The sequence below is a fragment of the Eurosta solidaginis genome, chromosome 2 (assembly GCF_040869045.1).
Source record: "Eurosta solidaginis isolate ZX-2024a chromosome 2, ASM4086904v1, whole genome shotgun sequence".
Taxonomy (NCBI): domain Eukaryota; kingdom Metazoa; phylum Arthropoda; class Insecta; order Diptera; family Tephritidae; genus Eurosta; species Eurosta solidaginis.
The window spans coordinates 39,780,855-39,803,995 of record NC_090320.1 but is presented as its reverse complement, the minus strand read 5'-3'; the positions used below and the strand labels follow the sequence as shown (position 1 = coordinate 39,803,995).

At 38.8% G+C, this 23,141-nt stretch overlaps 1 protein-coding gene across 12 annotated transcripts in view; it reads right to left on the bottom strand.

Annotated features, from left to right (window-relative positions):
- LOC137239601 (early estrogen-induced gene 1 protein) overlaps window positions 1-22,030 on the bottom strand; it is a 384,687-nt gene extending 362,657 nt beyond the window's left edge. For 5 of the 12 annotated variants that reach the window (XM_067765077.1, XM_067765088.1, XM_067765091.1 and 2 more), the window contains exons 1-2: window positions 21,477-22,030; window positions 20,088-20,432 (exon numbers count right to left, since the gene is read on the bottom strand). The gene's annotated coding sequence lies outside the window, so the exon portion shown is untranslated. Of the gene's footprint in view, window positions 1-20,087; window positions 20,473-21,431 lie in introns of all 12 variants that reach the window. The other 7 variants (XM_067765082.1, XM_067765080.1, XM_067765078.1 and 4 more) reach the window with 7 other exon arrangements.
- Window positions 22,031-23,141: the final 1,111 nt, after the last annotated feature.

The window sequence follows — 23,141 nt, the reverse complement described above, 5'->3', positions numbered from 1 at the left end:
AGGGAAAAAGAAATTGTGGAGTGAAAAGTGAACCTAAAAGTTACCGAAAAAATGTAGAAGCTTGATTATGATTGACTCAATTGGATGTTGAACAATTTTATGGGGTTGAAAATTATAGTAAACTGGGGGGAGAATAATTAAGCTTAGCAATTATTTCTAGGGTGGAAAATTATGTTGGGTGTTAATGGAATATGCAGGTGGCATATATGTACATAAGAGCCTCTGCATGTATAGTTTCAGCATTTCATTATCGTTTTTAATGGCAATCAAGTTTGAAAAATTAGAACGGCTATGGAAAGAAGCAATGGAAGAGCTTAAAGCCCAGTGGGAATCAAATGCATTAAATTCACCAACTATCAAACTAACCTCTTAGTATTATATCGGTTCTCGGTTTGAAAATAAGTTCATCGTAGCTGCTGGAACCTTGCTTGCTAGTTTATCGTACCCTCATCTCTTTTACTTTAAGAAACAACTTATATTATTTTACTGCTGTTCATATATGGTGACAGCCGACAGGCTTTGTTGTCCCCAAAAAATTTCAAAAGTGACCCTCGCTTCCTCTTTTCTCTCTCTATACCTTTCTCTTCTAATATATTTTCCATTTTTTTTTCTTAATTTTTCCACCCCTTATTTCATTTATCTTTCGACCCACTAATACTGCCCTCGCACTGCTACTACGAATCCTATTCCTACTCCCACACCCACTCCTATTCCCACTTACATTAAAATTTCCGCCCACTCCCACTCCCAGTTACATCCCCACCCCCTCTTCCACTACCACTCTTACGGCATCTTTCACCAAATACAGAATAACTGCCTCACCTGACTGACCGATTTCAATATCTACAACTATATGAAACTTAAGCTGGCATAATTTAAAAAAACGAATCCAACTTTGCATCTAAGATATAGATACATAATTGAGGCGTTCTCCTGCCTGTTAATATTGCTCTCTGCGCTGTATTTACTTTCTCAGTAAACAAAGGAATTCGTCATACTGTAGCTTCTAGAAAAAAATTTTGTATCTTCTTGCCTCTCTCTCGTCCACCCCATTTTTGTTTCCGGTAATAAATTGCCAATACATGTTGAATAAATTATTCAAATCGTTTGGGAGCTGTGCGTCCTGTTTTCACGAAGTGTGCGCTGGCTTGATAATTAAGCTTTAGTGTGTCTGCCACGTTAAAACGATTGGGGCCTAAATCTAAAAAACGTGATAACTGCATAAAATGGGAAACGTCAAAAAATTTAAAAACAAAAAATAAATAACTAAAATGTGAATAAATTCGTCAAGCCAAAAATTTATAATGAATATGGCGGAAACCCAAAAACTTATTGGTTGGCTATGGTATCGTTATGACTAAGGCGTTATTCTATGGCTTCAATAAGCTATTACATAAATTTCCATAAGATTGGTAGTTATTTCGCAACTTTCTTTCTATCTCATGAATGTATGAACATGATTGAACTTTACATTCGTGAACAAAGTTTGGTCTCACAAATAAAGGCATTTACATGCTTCACACTTTTATTGCATAGAATCAAAAATATTTATTGACTCGTAATCATAACATGATACAAGAAAAAATATCGCTATTTCGACTCCTGGGTGGAATATCACCATATCTCAACTGCTGTTTGGAAAATGTCCCATCTCAAAATCATTCGGAATTCTGCGTTCAGTTGAGGTAGGGAGATATTCGACTCAACAGTCAATTTATAACAACACCATTCAATTAGGAATCACAGATCGTAAAAAGTTGTTAATTATTGGATTTGTTACATCTGTATATAAACTAGGAATTCTTAAGCTCGGACAACCACCCTGTACCACCGCACAAAGTTTTCCTTCCACAAGGGCTCCTGCTCCAGAGTCTCCTTTAAACGTATTTTTTTCAGAACCAAAACCTCCAGCACAAATGAGTGTTTCCGGTAAAGATTCCGGACATCGCATATTCTCATAAGTATGCTTGCATTCTTCTAAGTTTACTATTTCCAATTCAACAGTTCGGAGAAGATGGTAATAAGTTTTTTTACTGGTTGTTATCGAACCCCATCTACTAATTTGCAGTGGTGTTCCCACCATTAATTGACTTTCACAAAGAGATATTGATTTCACTTGATCGGTCTCCGTAAAGCATCCATCCACTTTAACCACAGCTATATCTGCATATCTGTTTTTTTTTTTTACCATCTTTATCATAGCCCCAATGCTGATATTGTGCTAAACGGTAAAATGGTACGGTTGTGTTTATTTCTGCTCCTTGAATTTTACATTTTAAAATGGTAAAACTATATTCAAATACTTTTTAAGAATAAATAATGTGTGAGACAGAGACTCAAAAAGCGGAAGCAGAAGTTGGTTTCAAGAATATTATACCAAATAAAGTTAGATTTTTTAAATTTAATATATTTGCGAGAAAGTGACTCTAAATAAAGAAAGCAAAACGCATACACTTACAAAGTTTGATACATATATATACATATATTCATTCTGTATAAAAAATGGAGAGTAAATGCGACAAGTGCAAAAGTACAATACGTGGAGAAGTGTCAAAAATTCGTTGCGAAGGGGTATGTGGGAGATATTATCATTTAGCACCAAAATGCTCTGGCATAGACCAATACAGTGTTAATAAATTAGACGAATGTGAAATGCTTAGATTTATGTGTAATGATTGTGTGCAGTATGTGTATAACGTAGATGACATTCTAAAAGACATGCAGATGGTAGTGAGCAAAAATGGCACACAACTATCTGAGTACAGGAATGAATTTGATAATGCTCTCAAGAAACATGAAAAAGAAATAAAGCAAGTTTTAAAAGCAGTGGAAGTTGCATTTAGCGACAGAATTAAGGCAATGCAAAAAGCGCAAGAATCATGCGAAAAGAGTGTTGTAGAAGTAAACAAAATACGGGAAATTGCTGAAGGCTTCAAGCGAAGCAGCGAGCAGGTCTGTGATGAGTTGAAAACAAACAAGGATGACAATAAGAAAATGATTGAAGAAATAAGTAAAGAGAATAAAAAAATGTGCAATGAAATAAAGAAAAATGTTAATAGTGTTGAAGCCAAAGTGTCATACGCAGCGATAACAAAAAATGATGGACAAAAAAAAGAAGTGTTACCAGACATTAGAAAGAATCATCCCCTAATTGTCAAGCCGAATAAAAAGCAAAATATAGAAATAACCAAAACTGACCTAAACTCGAAAGTTGATCCTAAAGGGCTGCAAATAACTAATATAGTAGCAAGGCAAAGCGGAGTTGTTATTGTTGAAAGCGAAAATGACCATGAGCGTGACAAAATAAAAAATGCCATTGAGAACAATCTGGGAAATAACTATGAGGTTAAGATTCCCAAAAAAGTGAAACCAGCAGTCATGGTGACTGGTATAAATTTTAAATATAGCGACGAGGAACTGGTGCAAAGAATTAAACGACAAAACATTTGTTTAAGTGAAACGGACATCAAAATTGTTAAGCAATATGAAGTGAAAAAGAACGCGAAAAACTATTATAATGCTGTGATAGAAATGAATGTTGAAGCGTTCACAAATGTACTAGCTGGAGAGAGGCTTAATGTAGGTTGGGAACGTTGCCGAGTATATGATGCAGTGCAGGTATTGTGTTGTTTTAAATGCAAAGGCTTCAATCACAAAGCGGCTGACTGCAAGGAAAAGGAAGTATGCACAAAATGCTTGGGTGAGCATAAACATACACAATGCATAAAGGATGCAGTAAACAAGTGCATTAACTGCATACGAGCAAACAAGGAGCTGAATCTAGGACTTGACGAAAACCATGATACTCTGGATAGAACTTGTCCCGTATACCAACAAAAACTAGATGCAAGGAAAAGGAAAGTTGTTTATTAGCAACCAAAGAAAATCCTTACAGCAGCGCAAAAGTCAAAATATTATTTAAATCGAGATAGCAATATATACAACTTGGAATGCATTTATCTTAATATTAGTAGTATCATAGCGAATAAAATCGAGCTGGAACGTCTTATTGAAATAAGAAGACCAAGTATTGTGTTATGTACGGAAACGTGTACAACAGAACATATCTTGGATTCTGAACTTAGTATTCCGACATACAAATGCATTCGTTGCGACTCTCAAAGTAGGCACACTGGCGGTGTTGTCATGTATGTGAATGAAAATATACAATTTAGCATAGTTTGTAATAAAGCTATCAACATGAACGTGTGGTGCATTATTGTAAAAATAAACAAATGCGCGTTAAAATGGAAAATCGGTGTACTATATCACTCACCAAGTAGCAGTGACTCCACCTTTATTACTTATCTAAATGAAATCATCACTGAACATCTCAAGGAGGCGGATAATAATTTAATAATTGGAGATTTTAATATCAATGTAAATGTATCGTCAACATACTCAAACCAGCTAACAAGTTTATTTGCACAAATGGCAATGATACAAAGGATAAACTTCGACACAAGGATAACAGAGTACTCGTCTACAAGAATTGATTTGCTATTCAGTAACAATGATAAAGTTAAAGCAGTAAATATAGGTGAACATCGCATTTCTGACCATGAGACAATCCACTTCGAAGTGCCAACAACAAAGCTTTGTAAAATGAGAAGGTATGCTACTGTTACATGTTGGGAGTACTATAGTGCTGAAAATCTTTTAACTTTGCTACGAACATGCGATTTCAGCTTTATGTCAATTTCCGGAGTAGAAACTAAAACTAAAGCCCTAAACGAAGTTGTAACTGTGGCTATGCAAGCACTGACTTATATAAAGAGGACCCAAATACAGATAAGAAATAAGTGGTACGACCGAGAATTAACAAACCTGCATAAAAGAAAAATAGAATCTTATAAAACTGCTCGAAATACTGGATTTTGGGACGAATATAACGTCATTAAGAAAATATATAAAAGAACCATAATTTATAAAAAAAAGAAATACATGGAAGATAGAGTAAATCATAACAATGGCGATATGAAACGTATGTGGAAGTGTCTAAAAGACCTCGTCGAGCTTAATGATGTTAAAAAACATATCACTAAAATTGTAATTAACGGTGAATGCCTGGAAAATGAATATGATATAGCTAATGCCCTAAATAACTTTTTTATACAAAGTATTGTTGAAATTAATGATAGCATCGAAGAAATTGTAAATGGGGATGAAATAAGCGCAAATCATAGTAATCCATTTGAAACATTTAAATTTACTGACATTGTAGTGGACGATATTATTATTATCACAAAATCACTTAAAAACAAATATGGCGGCGACAAGCTTTTATCGGAGGGTGTCGTTAAAGATGCCATGACATATACTGCTAATTTCTACAAAGACATAATTAACGAATCCTTAAACAGCGGTATTGTACCTAGTTACTGGAAAATTTCAACAATAATACCTGTTGAAAAAGTAAAAAATACAATGAAACCTGAGGAACTACGTCCAATTAACACGTTACCTACAGATGAAAAAATTATGGAGACAGTGGTGAAGGATCAACTTGTGGCATACTTAGAGAAGCACAATGTGATTATCCCAGAACAATCGGGATTCAGGAAGAGCCATTCTTGTGAAACAGCGTTGAATATGGTAATTGCAGATTGGAAAGAAGACATGGCGGACAAAAAATTTACGGTGTCTGTCTTCTTGGATTTAAAACGGGCTTTTGAAACTGTCGATAGATCTGAGCTATTGGACGTTATGTTTAAAATTGGTATAAGAGGAAAGGCTTTGGAATGGTTCCGGAGTTATTTGGGTGACAGAAAACAGAGAACGATAATTGGAAAGGAGGTTTCATCAGTGGTGGATGTTAACATTGGTTTACCACAAGGCTCGGTCTTGGCGCCAATATTGTTTACATTGTATATCAATGATATCAAAAGATGCTTAAAATATTGTAAAATACGTCTATTTGCGGATGATGCATTGCTTATCATAAGTGAAAAATATGCAGAATGTGCCATGCTGAAAGTACAAGAAGACCTGGACTCGCTATACAAATGGTTATGCCTCAGAAAACTGAAATTAAATGTCGAAAAAACTAAGTTCATGATATTTTGTAAAAACACCAATATCATAAGTAACAATAGTTTAAATAATATTACGCTGAAGGTAAAAAACATGGAAATCCAAAGAGTAGACAAAATTAAGTATTTAGGAGTTTTGATTGATGATAATCTAAATTTTGGAGAGCATGTAACTTATCTGGAAAGGAAAATTGCACAGAAAATAGGCTTCATGTATAGAACATGTAAACATATCAGTCAAAGTCATAAAATATTGGTATATCGTTCAATTATTGAACCACACTTTATTTATTGTCCTACTATTCTGCTATTAAGTAATGATATATATATTAAGAAACTTCAAATACAGCAAAACAAGGCAATGCGATTTATTTTAAAATGTCCTCCAAGAACGCCAAAAATTGTAATGCTCAATAGATTAAACTGGCTTAGTATTAAACAGTCAGTTAGTTATTTCACATTGAAATTTATACACCAACTTAGGTTAGGAATGTTACCGAATTACCTGAGTAGTAAAATACATTATAATCATGAAATCCACAATTATGGAACAAGAAATTGCAATAATATAAGACTGCCTAGAATAAGAACTGAGTTCGCCAAAAGGTCTCTTGAATATTTAGGGTATAAAATGTATAATGAGTTACCTTCTGATTTGAAAGACTGTGAAAATATTAGTAAGTTCAAAGAAAAATTGTTTTTATATTGTACGTCACTAAATGTGACATGAGTAGTTATGTTTAATTTCTTATTTTAACCTAAACTAGGTCTTAAAGACCGTAATAATAAATAAATAAATAAATAAATAAATAAAATATATATCGAGCACATTGTGTTGTTGCCCTTTTCCTGTGTTTATTCCTCTTCTTATATCGGCTACACCAGCTAGAAGGACGAACTTGCTTGGATCTCGATGTTTTGCGCAATGCGCAGCTGTTACCACATAATTCATTTTCACTAAGGAACCAACACATTTATATTTGTCTTCATAAAAAACTGCTACCGAATGAGGGCTTTGCTCTATTCTTATAGATTTGCCATTTAAAACGCGGAATTGCGCATTGGTATGGGTAAAATGCCAGGTAAGTACGAGAGACAGGATCGCGAAATAAAAGCTTGAATTCATTTTACTTTAACACCGTTTGCACTACTTTTTAAATATAAAGTACTACGTAATAAATTTTGTGGGCACTATTTATAACTAATTGAGTCGTGCGAATAAAAACTAAACAAAAACGTTTTCTTATAAATTTCAGGAATAAATCGAAATTTTAATTAAAGCTAGTTATACAAAACAAGCCTTCTTTTTTTTTGTTAATTAGTTGAACAAAAAGGTTTTGCTCTGTTTATAAAAAAAATTCTAGGAATTTATGCCTATTCCAGAGAAATGAAGTGAGCTCAGCTTTAACAAAACACTTTCTTTAGTTTTTCAAAAGAAAATTTCCTAGTAGTTAATTGTTTTTTTTTCGCATATGTAGTTAGTTATTCGCAGAGTTGAATTGTGTTATCAATTTGAAATGATTATATTAACTTTATTTTTAATGAATAAAAACAAAAAAAAACAATGACAATGGTACACTTAATTAATTTTATCTGTTTGCAAACTGCCTATGCCACAAAACTTTTGACTCACAACAGTGATCGAATTTAGGTATAAAGCTCTGTGAAGTTGACACCTATGTGCATAGCGGAATGATACAAGGTGGCAGCATGGTGACATACCTACAAACATAAATAAAAATTCCATGTACTTTGTTTTTGTAAATTCGATGGACAAATAAAATCGTACTGCACCGGAAGTTGATGTATCAAATCAAATAAAAAAAAGTTTATAATCAGCTGTTCCATGCTGCCCCTTGTATCGTTGCGCCATGTACATGTGCGAGTAATTAAAAAAACCAAATGTCATTCGTTTGTCCAGGAAAAATATTATATTATATAAAATATATATTAAAAGAACAACATGAAAACTTTAAAATTCAACTACAAACATTTTTTTGTTCTCGGAATCAAGGCACGTCGTTTGATACTTCTCCCGATATTTTGGAACAAAAGATAACAAGTGTTACCAACATGCCAGCATAACAACAGTCAACAATGCGTTTCATATTGTAACGAATTCTGAGGAATTCCTGACTATTATGCAGCTTCGCACGTTCGAATCTCTGAACTGTCGAATAAATAACTCAAATGTTTAGTATAGCAAAACGTCCTTATTTAGACGACTTGTTAGAAATACTAATATTCGTCACAATATTATATATAAACATATAATTCCTCCTTACTACAGCACTTAATTGCTACAAACGATGGTTTCGATAGCCATAAAACAATGATAGTATCGTCGATAGGTATAAACTATCGACATATCGATACTATAATCTATAGGTTTCCACCTCTATTTGTAGCATTTATGCGTGCTAACGTGTAAATATGTAAGCCAGCAGACACTCACTTTTCTTGGAACCGGAAGCAGTTATAATTTTTTTTTTTGCGGTAATAAATAAATGAGGTATAAATTATTTAATATATAATATTGTTGTTTGCTATTGTGTGTCTGCCACCTTAATACGACACTATTATATATACGATTAGCATACTCGAAAGGCTACCTAAATCATAAATTTGAAACAAATCGCACCATTCTGGTGCAGTTTACGAAAGAGAGGAAATGTTAAGAATGTCGAATAGGAACCCCTGTATTAAATTTAAATATTCTAAAATAATAACCCAAACAAAAAGGTACCACAGCGCTGAATGAGATATAAATCGCACCATTAGTAAAAAAATTTTAGAAAAGTTCGGCCGCGGGTCCACTTCCCGGAATGAAAAGTTTCTCAAATATTAACTTGTCCGAAGTGGTACCCCTGTACCGAATATCGAAAATCACACCATAAATAAAATTTTTTGGAAGAGGTCGGCCCCTGGTACAATTTTCGGGCAGAAAAGTTTCTCAAACAATAAGCCAGTCAAGGTGACCCTGTACAAAAATTCAAGGAAATCGCACCGTAAATAGTTTTTTTTTTGTGATGGAACATGTCAGCCTCTGGTAGTTCATATTCCGAAAAGATAAGAAAGTGGACCAAATGGTGAATCTAAAGCATCCTTAAATGTTTTTGAACACACACATACAATTTCTTCAAAATCCGGCCAGTCGTTTAGGAGGAGTTCAGCCACAAACACACGTGCAAAATAAATACTAATGTAATTAAGTTTTAAAGAAATCTCATTCCATACGTTATTTCATGGCGCGATACATTTTATGATATGTTCTGACACCATGTTTGTACGTTAGTTGTGTTTCATTGCTTCGTTCGGTTTCAGTATGCCATGTTACTTTGTGTTATGTTATACATATTTATTAGATAATCTTTTCGTGTATACAGTTGTTCTTAATCTATATGCGTTTAGGTTATATTTCTTTCATGGCGCAACGATACAAGGTGGCAGCATGGAACAGCTGATTATAAACTTTTTATTTGATTTGATACATCAACTTCCGGCGCAGTACGATTTTGATATTTGTCCATCAAATTTACAAAAACAAAGTACATGGAATTTTTATTTATGTTTGTGGGTATGTCACCATGCTGCCACCTTGTATCATTCCGCTATGATTTCTTTATTGTGTTTTGTTGATTTTTCATCAAGCGGATTTTTATGTATATTGGAGCGTTTTGCTATCAAATTTGGCAAGGCTGGGCTCAAAATCGTTTCAATATACAACATACCCCTTTCTTTGCTTTAAGAAAACCATGAATAAACTTTATTTTGAAACAAAACAACACTTGGCGTCCTCTCCCTACACATAATTTAACTCCCCCTACCAAACAGCTTAAAAAAAATATTACTTATACAACAATTTAAGGCAATCAAACCCGCTCCATTGCAGTCATAGATTAGACGAGACACAGTCAAACAAATAAACTAGACAATCTGACAGGCAGCTATCATCATATAAACATATGTTGGATTCAAAAAAAAAATTTCAAATAAGCATCGAATGAATGATCAAAGCAAGACGCTGAAGTCTCTAGAACGTATCGCACACATATAAATAGAACAATGCAGACATAGAAAAATGCTCAACTAAACGCCTGATAAAATCATTAGGCAATGCACTGCATCCACACACGTCATGTGATAGTTCAACCATCATGTGAACACCACAACTGAGAAAGCAATTGATTATTTTTAATTTTTTTGGTTGATCACTTCACTGCTACATCTTCGAAACTCCAACATCACACTAACATAGGTATTTGTAAATTCGGGAAAACACGCACAGATCTACAAACCCCTAGTTTCATGCCCACCCAACCCAATTCAAATGTTCATAAAGTGAAAAATATGAATTTAATTGAATGCATCCTCATTAAATTTGTGCGCTCCATATTTGACAATTCCCGCTGTTCGTTTATAGCTAATGTCGTCGGAGCAAGCTGAAACGTAGTTCCAATGCAAGCAAGCACAGAAATCGTCGTAGAGCATAACCTGTTGTTGTCGTTCTTGTTGTAGCGATAAGGACACTCCCTGAAGGCCTTTGGGAGTGTTATCGATTTTGATGGTCCTTTGCCACCCCAGCGGGTTAAGGGATCAGAATATACCCGCGGTAGGTATGCCTGTCGTAAGAGGCGACTAAAATACCAGATTCAAGGGCTGTGTAGCGCAACCTTTCAGGTTGCCAGAGCAATATATAGCTTCTCCAAACCCAATTGTCAACCTCACCTATCCGCGGCGAATCCTGTTTCACTAACAGCCGAGGCTCTGGCCATGAGGAACTTGGGGGTAGGGAGGGGTGGAATGGCCTGAAGGTTTAATGTGGCCACATAAATCGTTCCCGAGATGGTCGGGCTAGCACCTTAATGGTGCTATGGTACCAGAGCGTACCGGATTTGTTTCCGGCAAAGGACCATCACATCGATAACACTCCCCAAAGCCTTCGGGGAGCAACCTTATCGCTACAACAACAACAACATGGTCCTTTGCCGGATGCAGATCTGGTACGTTCCGGCACCAAACCATCTCGGAAACGATTTGTTATGACCGGATGAGACCTTCTTGGCCATCCCGCCCTCATACCCCCTTGATACATGAGAGTTAGGGGTCGCCAGAGCTTCGGTTGTTAATGAAACAGGATTAGCCACGGATAGGTGAGGTTGACAATGGGGTTTGGAGAAGCTATGTATTGCGCTGGCAACCTGAAAGGGCTGCGCTACACAAACCCCTAGAATCCGGTATTTTAGTCGCATCTTACGACAGGCATACCTACCGCGGGTATATTCTAACCCCCTAACCTGCTGGAGCGTAACCTCCCAGCTATCTATGTAGCGCAGCGCAGTTCCAGTGCAGCAATGCACGTTAGAGCTTTCAGAGCTACGCATACCGACTAGCGTTTCATATGCAAGTTCTCTATGTGAATTTTGTGCGCTTCTGTCACACATCATTGTTTTAGTCGGCGTTTTTACTTTGCCTGTACTAAAATAAAAATGGTTCTCTTTTTTTAGTAGCTCCAGAAGCGCTGTGCATTACTGTACCATTCGCAGGCGTCTAATTTTACACTGTTGGGTATTTGCTTGGTTCATTGGTTAACTTTTGGCTGGGTTCACTATAAATCGCATTAAATATGATTTCGTGGTGATATTTTTTTCTTATTTGTAACTTTGTGCCTTAATTGAATTTGAAAATTTTCCAACAAATTGAATTGAATCATAATACCTTTTACACTCACGGCGTAGCGTTTTTAGTTTCATGAATTTTTCGCAGTGCTTGATATATGTATACTTGAATGCGGGAACTCAAAGCTAGCGACAGAGCCAGTAAAGCAGCGCAGGAAGGGTTTTTTTGTTCGCGTCTGGACTGGCGTATTATGATGCTGCTTTTTTCTTGACTTGAACCTATTACCTTAGATGTGGTAGGCGAGCACACTACCCTCGTAATGCGACAGCCCCTCATTTCAGTAAGTATTTATTGTTAGTGTTTGCGTTTTTAAGACCTACTTTCTTTCAGGCTCACAAAATCCATGGTATTCTTTTTTCTGGAATTTATTCTACTAAACATTTTCTATTCCGCTTGCACATACTTCCTTGCCTTCGAAATTTTCATAGTTGGTATACCAATTCAAGCTATAGCAATTCAAGCAAAGATGCTTTCTACTGGATTTTTTTGTACTACTTATCATATTTTTTTATTTGTTGCTGTTATTTGTAGGGTGCTTTCATTATGTTGTTGTTATTTTAACTTTAACACAACTTAACTCATGTTTCACTTTGAACGGTTCTAATATTTGTCAAGTTGTTTAAATATTTAATTTTCAAAGTATTCTTTCAAAAATTTTCATTCGGTTGTAAAATTCGAAATAAAAATAATTACATAATTTTAGGAGTGAACAAAAAAATATCTTTTCATTTAAATTAATAGTGGTAAATTTATACCACTACATATTATTGTATTTAGTATTCTGTGTTGAAAGCGAGTTCTTATTCTTTATGATTTCATGCCTAACTTGAAATAGTGTAGCCGCTGCTGCGTACACCCAATTGTAAGACAAGACCCAAACAACTGGCCAAACTTGTTTTTACATAAATGGAAAGAAGAGGGGGAAGTAAATATACTCGCACAAAGGCAAAAAAGTTACAATAACAAACGACTAAAGCAGGGAAGAACATTGAAAAAGATCGAAATATGCAAAAGTTTCGGCAGCTGCAAATTGGTTGTGTTCGTTAATGGTGGAAAAAAATAAAAAGTAGCATAATAATAGCCGTGTTTTTTTACACGTAAACGTCTTATGAGGTGGGTTTTGTCTAAGGCTGGGGTAACGCTCAGTCAATCCAGAGTCAAGTAAAGGTCCCACAAACCCCTACTGAATAAATACACGATATTTATGTGTTACGAACACACGCACACACGGCTGGAGATATTAGGCGGGCAGCAGCTTTCCGTCGCAAGATGGCGAGGGGGCGGAGCGGCGGCTAACGGTTGTTGGAGTAGAGGAGGTTCGGTAGGGCGGTTGAACGGTCGGGTAACGGACGGACTGGTACGGCGGTACGGAAGCAGCGGCGGGATAGATGCAGCGGCTTGATGACGGTAGGATGGCAGGCGGCCAACGGTCGTCGTAGCAGTGGCGGAACGGATGCAGCGGCTTAACGGCGGTAGGATGGCGAACGGCCAACGGTCGTCGTAGCAGCGGCGGGACGGATGCCGCGGCTTAACGGCGGTAGGGTGGCGAACGGCCAACCGTCGTCGCAGCAGCGGCGGGACGGATGCAGCGGCTTAACGTCGGTAGGATGGCAGGCGGCCAACGGTCGTCGTAGCAGCGGCGGGACGGATACAGCGGCTTAACGGCGGTAGGGTGGTGAACGGCCAACGGTCCTCGTAGCAGCGGCGGGACGGATGCAGCGGCTTAACGGCGGTAGGAGGGCAAGCGGCCAACGGGCGTCGCAGCAGCGGCGTGACGGATGCAGCAGCTTAAAGGCGGTAGGATCGCGAACGGCCAACGGTCGTCGTAGCAGCGGCGGGACGGATGCAGCGGTTTAACGGCGGTAGGGTGGCGAACGGCCAACGGTCGTCGTAGCAGCGGCAGGACGGATGCAGCGGCTTGACGGCGGTAGGATGGCAGGCGGCCAACGGTCGTCGTAGCAGCGGCGGGACGGATGCAGCGGCTTAACGGCAGTAGGGCGGCGAACGGCCAACGGTCGTCGTAGCAGCGGCGGGACGGATGCAGCGGCTTAACGGCGGTAGGATGGAAAGCGGCCAACGGTCGTCGCAGCGGCGGCGTGACGGATGCAGCAGCTTAACGGCAGTAGGATGGTGAACGGCCAACGGTCGTCGTAGCAGCGGCTTAACGGCGGTAGGGTGGCGAACGGCCAACGGTCGTCGTAGCAGCGGCGGGACGGATGCAGCGGCTTAACGGCGGTAGAATGGCAGACGGCCAACGGTCGTCGTAGCAGCGGCGTGACGGATGCAACGGCGGTGGGCTACGGAGCGCGTACCAGGGCCGGGGTGAGAGGGGAGATAGGCTGGCGACGGGGTTTACCTGGACAGTGGCGGCTCGGTTGACGGTATCGGCGGAATGGGATTGAACGGTAGCCTTCGGCAGGATCGGTAGTCCGCGGGGTCGGTCACCTGGGGAAGAGACTGTGAGGACTCGTTAGTGCTGGTTTCACCGCTGGACACCCCCGCCTCCCTACCTGCACACTACTAGAAGGTGCGTAAGGGGGGCGGAGTTGTACCAGCCGAGGCACCGTGGGTCGACCCGTGGGAGGAGGGGAAGTGCACTTTAACGGCACAGCGGTAGCCCCTGTGCGCACGCATCGGCTCACGGCTGAAACCAGAGCTATGGAGAGGGGTCATGCGGTCGTTCGGGCAGCGGGTCATTCCTTACCAGGCCAGGGCGACGGAGGGAAAAGTAGCCCGAAGACACCACTCTCGTCGTCCTGGTTAAGCAAGGGGTCTCGCGCCACGGCCGCACCCTCTTCTCCCTAGCTAACTAGGGGGAGTGGTCCCACCGCTCCGGCCAGCCTATTAGGCGGCGGGCCGCTCAAGCACCAAGGTGGGCGACGGAGGGAAAAGTAGTCCGAAGACACCACTCGCGTCGTCCAGCCCTGGTGGAGGGTGACCCGCGCCATGATGGCGCCCCTGCCACGCAGCCCGAGCTGAGGAGGGAAGGGGGTATTTGGTCATTGAGGCAGCGGGCCGCTCAAGCACCAAGGTGGGCGACGGAGGGAAAAGTAGTCCGAAGACACCACTCGCGTCGTCCAGCCCTGGTGGAGGGTGACCCGCGTCATGACAGCGCCTCTTCCACTCAGCTAGCTAGCCGAAGTGGTTATTTTGTCTTTAAAAAGACAACCACTCCCGCTGGCTCACCTGTGAGGACTGAATTGCAAAAATGCAAATTTGATGTTTATATGGGTGGTGCCGCAAACTGGTTGAGAAGTCAACACACCATTATTGTGATTTTCATTTGTTTGCCATCAGTGGTTGTTGAATATGCTATAAAAGAATAAGTACAAGTGGTTGTTGGTTATGCTATAGAAAAATAAGTACAGGGAGGTTCAGGTTTAAGTGAATAAGGAAATACAGGGGGTTACGTTATTGTAACGCTACTACGTTACAGTCTATACGCTTAAACTATATATGGACTGCTAAGCGTCAAACTTTAAATACACCTCTAAAATTGCTGCGCATAAAATGTCTACTACTAAATTTCAATACGCATTATACTCAGATGTAACTGAAATATGTGTATATGTTTCACCCCCTATACTAATTCTATGTATTCTATGTGTGTCCACAATTCATCCCAACTGATTCAGCTATATGTTATACCCTATGGCCATCAGAGGGTTGTGTCTCCGCTTTTCGGTACACCCTGTGGCTGTAGCTAGTTATTTAACCACTGCCGCTAGATGGGTCTCCTAAGCATTATCTAAGCGAGGATAGGCGTTTTTTTTTACGCGCAAACATAAACGTATACGCGTGTATAAAAAAACACGGCTAATGTTGCTGTTGTATTTAGTACACACGTTTTTCTTTATTGCTGCTTTTTTATTAATAAAATAATATTAAGAACACAATAATCTAGCAATTGTAACTACTTAAGCTAGTGCGACATAATGAAGAGATTAATTAATGAGGGATGCAAGTTGTTCTGTGGTAAATGGAAAAAGACCCAGGCGAAAAGAATTAATGTGAATTTTTCAAAAGCAAAAATTCTGGCAAACTGCCCTTTGGTTTGGTGAGTGTTAACGATGCTTATCGTTTTTGTCAGATATATATAGGGAACGTTTCGGTAACTAACATCAAGAACTTTCTACGTCATCCTACCGACACAACCTAGTAGTTCTATGAAGATATGGAGCTGATGCGCTTAACAAGGGATTCAAGGGGTAGTGTAGCGCAATATATAGCTTCTCCTACCCAAACTCACCTTCGAGCGGCGAATCCCGTTTCACTAACATACGAGGTTCCGTCGACCCCAAGCTCCTTATGGAACTTGGGGGTGGGGTAGGGAGGGATGACCCGAAGGTTTAATGTGGCCTCGTTCCCGAGATAGTCGGGCTAGCACCTTAATGGTGCTGTGTTACCGGAGCGTACCGGAAATGTACCCGGCAAAGGACCATCACATCGATAACACTCCCCAAAGCCTTCGGGGAGTAACCTTATCGCTACAACAACAACAACAAAGAGACCATCCCTTGATAAATTCAGGTATTTAGACTATCAAATGCGTTTAAAATAGAATGAGCGGACTAGGCCTAAAAATAGTATCCAGATCAAAACTTAGGCCACACCGGGCCAATGTGATACCCGACATAGTCTCCGCAAAAACATTGAAAAACGGTTGTCCGACAGTACCTACCTTTCAGTCTACGGATAACAGCATTTTCGGCTTTGAGCCAGTGACGTTTGTTGCTCTGTAAAGTCTGCAATAATTATAAGTTTAATTATTGATATGTTTATCTTTCATGGTACGTTGGACTGAGTACACATTTAATATTTGTGTTGTTCATCTACACCAACTTTCAGTCCAACAGGACTTCAGCCTGTTGCCGATGTTTTTGTAACAGTTTCGCACTGCTGAAACATTTCGGTACACAGACATGCAGCGTTGTTGTGTTATAACCTTTTCACCCTATGTAGTAGGTCGCGAACACTGACAAATTGTCATCAAAATCCTCTAACAAGATGACGCGGTTCACCGTGCGCGATCTGACAAAGCTGTTTACCGGCTCTGTACGCATTAGCGTTAGGGTATTAACCCTCTAACCAGTAAGAGTGCCTCAGGGCATGCATCACAAATATCAAGATTTCCGTGTGAAAAAAAAATTTTTTCTTAAGAAAATGAATTTAGCTTTCTCGTCCATATTTCTAGTGAACTTTCTTTCTCAAATTAAAATAAAATCGGGTGGACGGTTTGTCTTCTATACTCAGTTTTGTGCGAAAAGGTGGAGAAAACGGTCGTTTTTTTGGATAAAGAAATTTATTATTTTCAATATACAAACTTTTTATTTTTGAGAAGTGCGCGGAGCTTGATAATTTTTTTTTCGTTAAGCTGTGCTCATTAACTTGCTGATTTAATATCTAAAGTTTTAAAATAAGTGGAATTTTCTGCCCGGCAGTGCAAAAACTAAAGGGTGCCTCAGGGCACTGTTGTCGTTCAACGCGAACTTTTCTACACATTGAATTTATTAAAAAGTGCTCTATATAGTCGGTTTTACTTTTATTTCATAACTTGTTTTCATAAAGTGAATACAAATATACTGTTTTTATACCGCTGTACGATGTCGCGTGTGAAATTTTCGAAGTTATCGAACGAAGAAATCCATGAAATCATGGAATCGGTAGTGACAAGTGATGAAGAAGATTCAAACAGTGGAATAGACTCTGGTTCTCTGAACCACGAGCCAGAGGAAATAAGTCCAGAGGACGAACACTTGATATCCAATGCCTTCGAGGTAAGGATACGAGTGAAAAATTTTTCAACGAGGCAGCCAATTACTCACAACATCTACAGTCAGAGATACTGCTACTGCCGATGAAGGTGACATTCCATCAACAGATGTGATTACAGCAACCTACACGGCATTGACGTCAACTCCAATTCAAAGAAAGAGAGCCGTTACCAAGACCCGAAGGCACCGGTCCAGCCGTAGTGCCAACCAATGGTGGTTTTGTTGGAAGTAAGTATATCTCCCCCATCTTTGCTCATGGCGATCTTGCTTTATATTTATTTTATCAGACATTAAATCAATTTCCAAAGATTCCGCTGAGTTTAGCAAGTTGATGTGGCGCAATACATCTCTTAAACTTCATGTAAATGAGGTCGCATTCCGTGGATGCACACGTTTACCTGACAACATAAAAGAGCTTTCAACTCCCTGCCAATTATTTCTCTATTTTTTTCTAAAGAAATAATTGATATGATTGGTCAGGGGACTAACCGGTGTGCTCTTAGTGGGGACATGAACTCAAAATTCAATGTGAATGCCGATGAAATATGTCAATACATAGGAATTCATTTATATATGTCAATATATCGATACCCGAATTTAGAAAGCTATTAGGGAAAGAACCCTTTCGAACTCAGTCGCAAAAAAATGCCATTGAAATGATTTGAAGCTATAAAAAGATTCTTATCCTTCCGAGATGAGGAAGAAAGGGTAAAAAAAGGCAACCAAGTTATGACCCGTTATTTCGGATACGTAATTTCTCGGATCTTCTCAACGAACGCTTCGACTCAATCCCAAAACATGGTCGACTTTGGTAAGCTTCTGCTATTTTCAACTCGCAGAAATTATCAGGTTTTATTTCTTTTCTTGATTAATGTCGATGAGCAAATGTGCTCAACGAAAATGAAACACCATCTAAGACAATATATTCCAAACAAGCCCCACAAGTGGGGTGTCAAATTGTTCGTATTATGCGATTCGTATGGTTACGCATATAGGTGTGAAATCTACAATAGCGCAGGAGACAATATTATTCTACCAAATTGTCCCGATCTAGGCAGCTCAGCAAATGTTGTAGTTCGGTTACGCCAAACTGTGAATGACTTCATGTACCATATAATTTACTTCGAAAATTTCTATAAGTCGTTACCTCTGTTGGTTTATTTGCGAGCTCGTGGCATATTTGGTCTTGGCACAATTCGAGTGAATCGCATCCCAAATTGCAAATTGCCACCGGACAGTGCTATAGCAAAGAAAGAGCGTGGGTTTTCAACAGAGTACGTGGGCTCTGCATATGGAATCGATATTAGTACTGTTCTGTGGAAGGACAATAAAGCGGTCAGGCTGGCTTCGACTTATGTAGGAGTTGAGCCATTCGATCGAAGTAATCCGAATGAGCAAACGATATGATAGGAAGAAGAAGCAAAACATTGAAGTCGATTGCCCTCAAATAATTAGGGAATACAACAGCCATATGGGAGGCGTCGACTTAATGGATGGTTTGACGGGACGATATCACGTGAGACCCAAGACACGTGATGTAATGACGCGCCATTTTTATCATTTTATTGATATGGTTGCAACGAACGCTTTCCTTCTTTATAAGCGAATAAATATAGAGAAGATAAATGACTCCAGTAATATTTCTGACGAAGGAGAAAAGATTTTACAGCTGCCTGAATTCAGAGAACAAATCGCTGCTGCTCTTGTGAGCTACAATCAAAAACGTTCGGCGGGTCGTCCATCTTCAACAAGCCAAACAAGACAAACCAACTACTTTACCTGATTCTCTGAGTGTAGGCAGAAAAGCTGCATATCCTGTTGGTGATGTTCGCTTCAACGGTAATACCCATCTTCCGAAATGGCTTGAGAAAAAAGGTGGTAAAAAATGGTGTAAACTTTGTAAAAACTCCCAAACTCAATGTGTCTGCGAAGTATATAATTTACATTTATGCTGCTCCGTCACGAAAAATTGTTTCGGGGAATATCATACAAAGAAATAATCTATTTGTGTTCTTATTCATTGTTTATTAAAACTTATTTCAATAAAAACATTGTTCCTTACTAAAAATTGTAAGAGTTCATTTGTTTGCTCTAACCGACAAGAGTGCCTGGAGGCACTGTTTCTTATTTCTCACCTGGCAGACAAACGAAACGACATATTGACTTTTTGTTGACGGAATTAAGTTTGTTATGTCCTAATTAAGCTAGAAAAAAATTCCCAACCGTTTCCGATCATTATCTAAAGTTTGCTGGTTTGAGGGTTAAGGTGCTTTTCTAGATTGAACGGTTGGAATGGTATTTCCGTATCGTAGTGCTTACAGAGATGCCTCTTTGACCATTCTTCAAAATATAACAAAGTTCAGGCACTTCAAATGGCTGGTGAACCGAATACTGTTTCCTACCATTAACCCATCAGCATCCTGGAAGTGTTTCTCAATTATTTACATACTTATAATCATTACAGCGTCGATGTGTCACTGAATTCTTTGAAATGTCTTTATATATGTCATAAAAAAAAAAACAAATACATCCTGAATGTATACTCCGTGAGAGAAGGAATAAACTGAAGTTTACAAATCTCTATAGTTAAAGCGAAACTTACCTTTTTTGTGCTACTGGAGTACCCAAGTGGATAATGAAATGCTGTTGCTTTGTCTACCAAGTGGTAGCTAACGAAACGCAGTCTATATTTTCTTTTATTCTGATAAGGTGGTGAGGACAAGAAGAGCCGCACCTTTATATGTAATTCACACACAGCAACGGACTGCGCGAAGGTTGTTTATTTGGTGCTTGTTGGGGTTTTTTTTTTTTTATTACGAACCGGCGATTATTGAATTGGTTATATGCACTTTTATAGGAATTTTTTTTGCTTTGTTGTATTTTTATTTTATTCTACTTTTCTATTATTATGATTGTTGTATATTTGCGCACGATAACAAGTAGAATCCTTGTAGATAAAGGGATTAGTTAATCATCAGAAATGAAAACTGCATAAATGGTGATAAACAAATTTAAAGGACGCAGTTTTCTTAATCTTTAGAGGCCGATATTAAAGGCGTCCTCATCATAATTCAAATAAGTTACTCATTTAATATTTTGCTTTATCTTTTCCACATATATTCCGGAAGTTATGAAATTCTAAAATCTTAATATACTATTTCCCCTCCAGCGCTGACCAAGAACAAATACCCAGCAGCCAATTTCAATAGCATTGAAAAATCCAATTGGCGAATGCCAAGGAGATACAAAGTTTGCCTACAAAAACAACTAAGAAGCTATGGAATAGGTGTACAAGCAAAAATTATGAATGAATACGTTAGAGAAGGCGCAGCACAAAGCAAGCTGCGCAAAAATTTGCAAAAAATTATGAAAAGGTGGAAAACAAAGCATAATTTGATTTTGTTCTAGGCATACAATTTACAAATTATCAAGTTTTGCTAAATAAAAAAGGTAATAGTCTAGTTGCGGGGTCGACTGCTAATACGCTACCAAAAATATCGAGAGGTGTCAAACGACGCGTCTTGACATCAGTATTAATAATAAAAATTTTAACGCGTTCAAAGATATTAACGAAAAACCGAAAAAAGACCCGCGGGTACCTCCGAAACCGGTGGTCGGACCCTTAGTATTTTTGCGCAGAACACATTTCTGCGGTGGCGGCCTACGGCCGCGATTATAAAAAATTACCCTGGGCTACGCCATGCCAAGTCCGGGTGTGTGGTATAACCGTGGCTACCGCCACGGTGATGCACAATTTTTTTTTGGGGGTACACACAACAACAACCACATGGAAATCGCCAACTTCAAATGCAAATAACTCCGGACAGAGATACAATTTTTCTTTTCCGCCATCGGATTATTGTTCTCGAGATTAATACGCGTCGTTTGACACCTCTCTCGATTTTTGGTAGCGTATTAGCAGTCGACCCTTCAACAAGACTATTACCGATATTTTTGGTAGCGTATTAGCAGTCGACCCCTCATCTATTACCATAAAAAATATGTAAGACTTTCCAATTCCACAATATTCTTGAAACTCCAGTGCAAGCGCACGCAGCCAAATTTGCTTGCTACCTAGCAAACGTGTCCCCAGCACTTTAAAACAAATTATATTAAAGAAGAAGTAGCTAAATTGTTTTACAATTCATATCCACAAATATTTTCTAATCCCTGCAACCAATTTCGTTTGGTTCTTTTATTTGAAAATATTGCCTCATCTACCTCTACACTTTTTCTTCATCAATATGTATGCGATTCATGTATTCTGCGTTGGAAATTTTTTTCACAGCTACGTTTTTGTTGCATCTATTTGTGCTCAAATCACTGCAATTACATCAACTCACTTATTATTTATGCGATTATGTTATAGTGCTTAATAACTTTTTCACAATTTGCTACTAGAAATGTATGAGTTTTGCACTACACGCAATATTATTTAAAAAAAATTTACACAAATTTACAATCCGAGATTTTTTTTCACAATCGATCCGCCATTTATTCCTCAACTGACGTTTTGTTTTATAACAGCAGCAAATTCTCCTTCAATTTTTGGCGTGTCCATTTTTTGCATATATTCGTCGCGCACAAAGTTGATTTTTGTTTGACGTATTGAGCATAAAAAGAAACGCCAAATTTTGACACTAGTTTGTGGACTTGGCAGCACTAAAACGACAGTTTCAAAGCAACTGTATTAGTAATATAAAACATCAAAACTAGTGATAAAACGAACATGACATTTTGATATTACAAATCAAATACGGCCAACTTCGATTCCCGTACACTTATCGTAGTATATCCAAGAAATAGCTTCGTTCAATAATAAGCCCAAGTATTAAGGGTAAAAATCTAGAACAGCTATCACCTGCTAATGCCGCAACTGCCAGATATTTTCTCCTTTGACCACTGAATATCACCTACTTTTTTTTGAAGCCAAAGAGCTCAACATTAAAGATCATAACGAAATGCTGAACAGGTAGTTATTGCTAAATTGTCACAAACTGGGATCACTCAACAAATAACTGCTTAATCTATCGCCGCCTCCAAGAGGGTTAACGGATCACTTCCATAAGCAATTTGATGAGATTCGGCACCTGCCAATGGTTGCCAAAAGACGCGTTTTGACCTCGGTAACAATAATCCGAAGGCAGAAAAGGAGCATTTTACCTTCATCTAGGAATATCTGCAAGCAAAGTTGCAGATTTTCATTAGATTGTTGTAATTTTTTTAACTTGCTGTACACAAAAAAAAAACAAGATATTCCATGCAAAAATACTTTGAGGCCCTACCTCCATTTTGGAGCAATTCAGGGTGATTTTTTTTTCGAATTATCTTTTGATCGAAATTTTATTTTACCCTTTCGTATCCCCTGTCATCGGTTTAAAGCGCGTCTTTCGACATCACCTCTCCCGATGCTTTGGGACTTGTTTAAATAAAGAATTGCTTAAATAAAGAATTACTCTAAATGCTACACCCCGTTTCGGTGCGGACCGGAGTCATTATTCGGCGCACCAGTCAAACACATTTATGCAAAAAGTGTCTTAATCGGTGTTGCATACACCCCATGGTTCATTTTTCTAATCGCAGCCGAAGACTGGCATTGCGAAAAAATAAACTGAATCCAGTTCCCGGTTTTGAACCGGTCGGGTCTTTCCGGGGT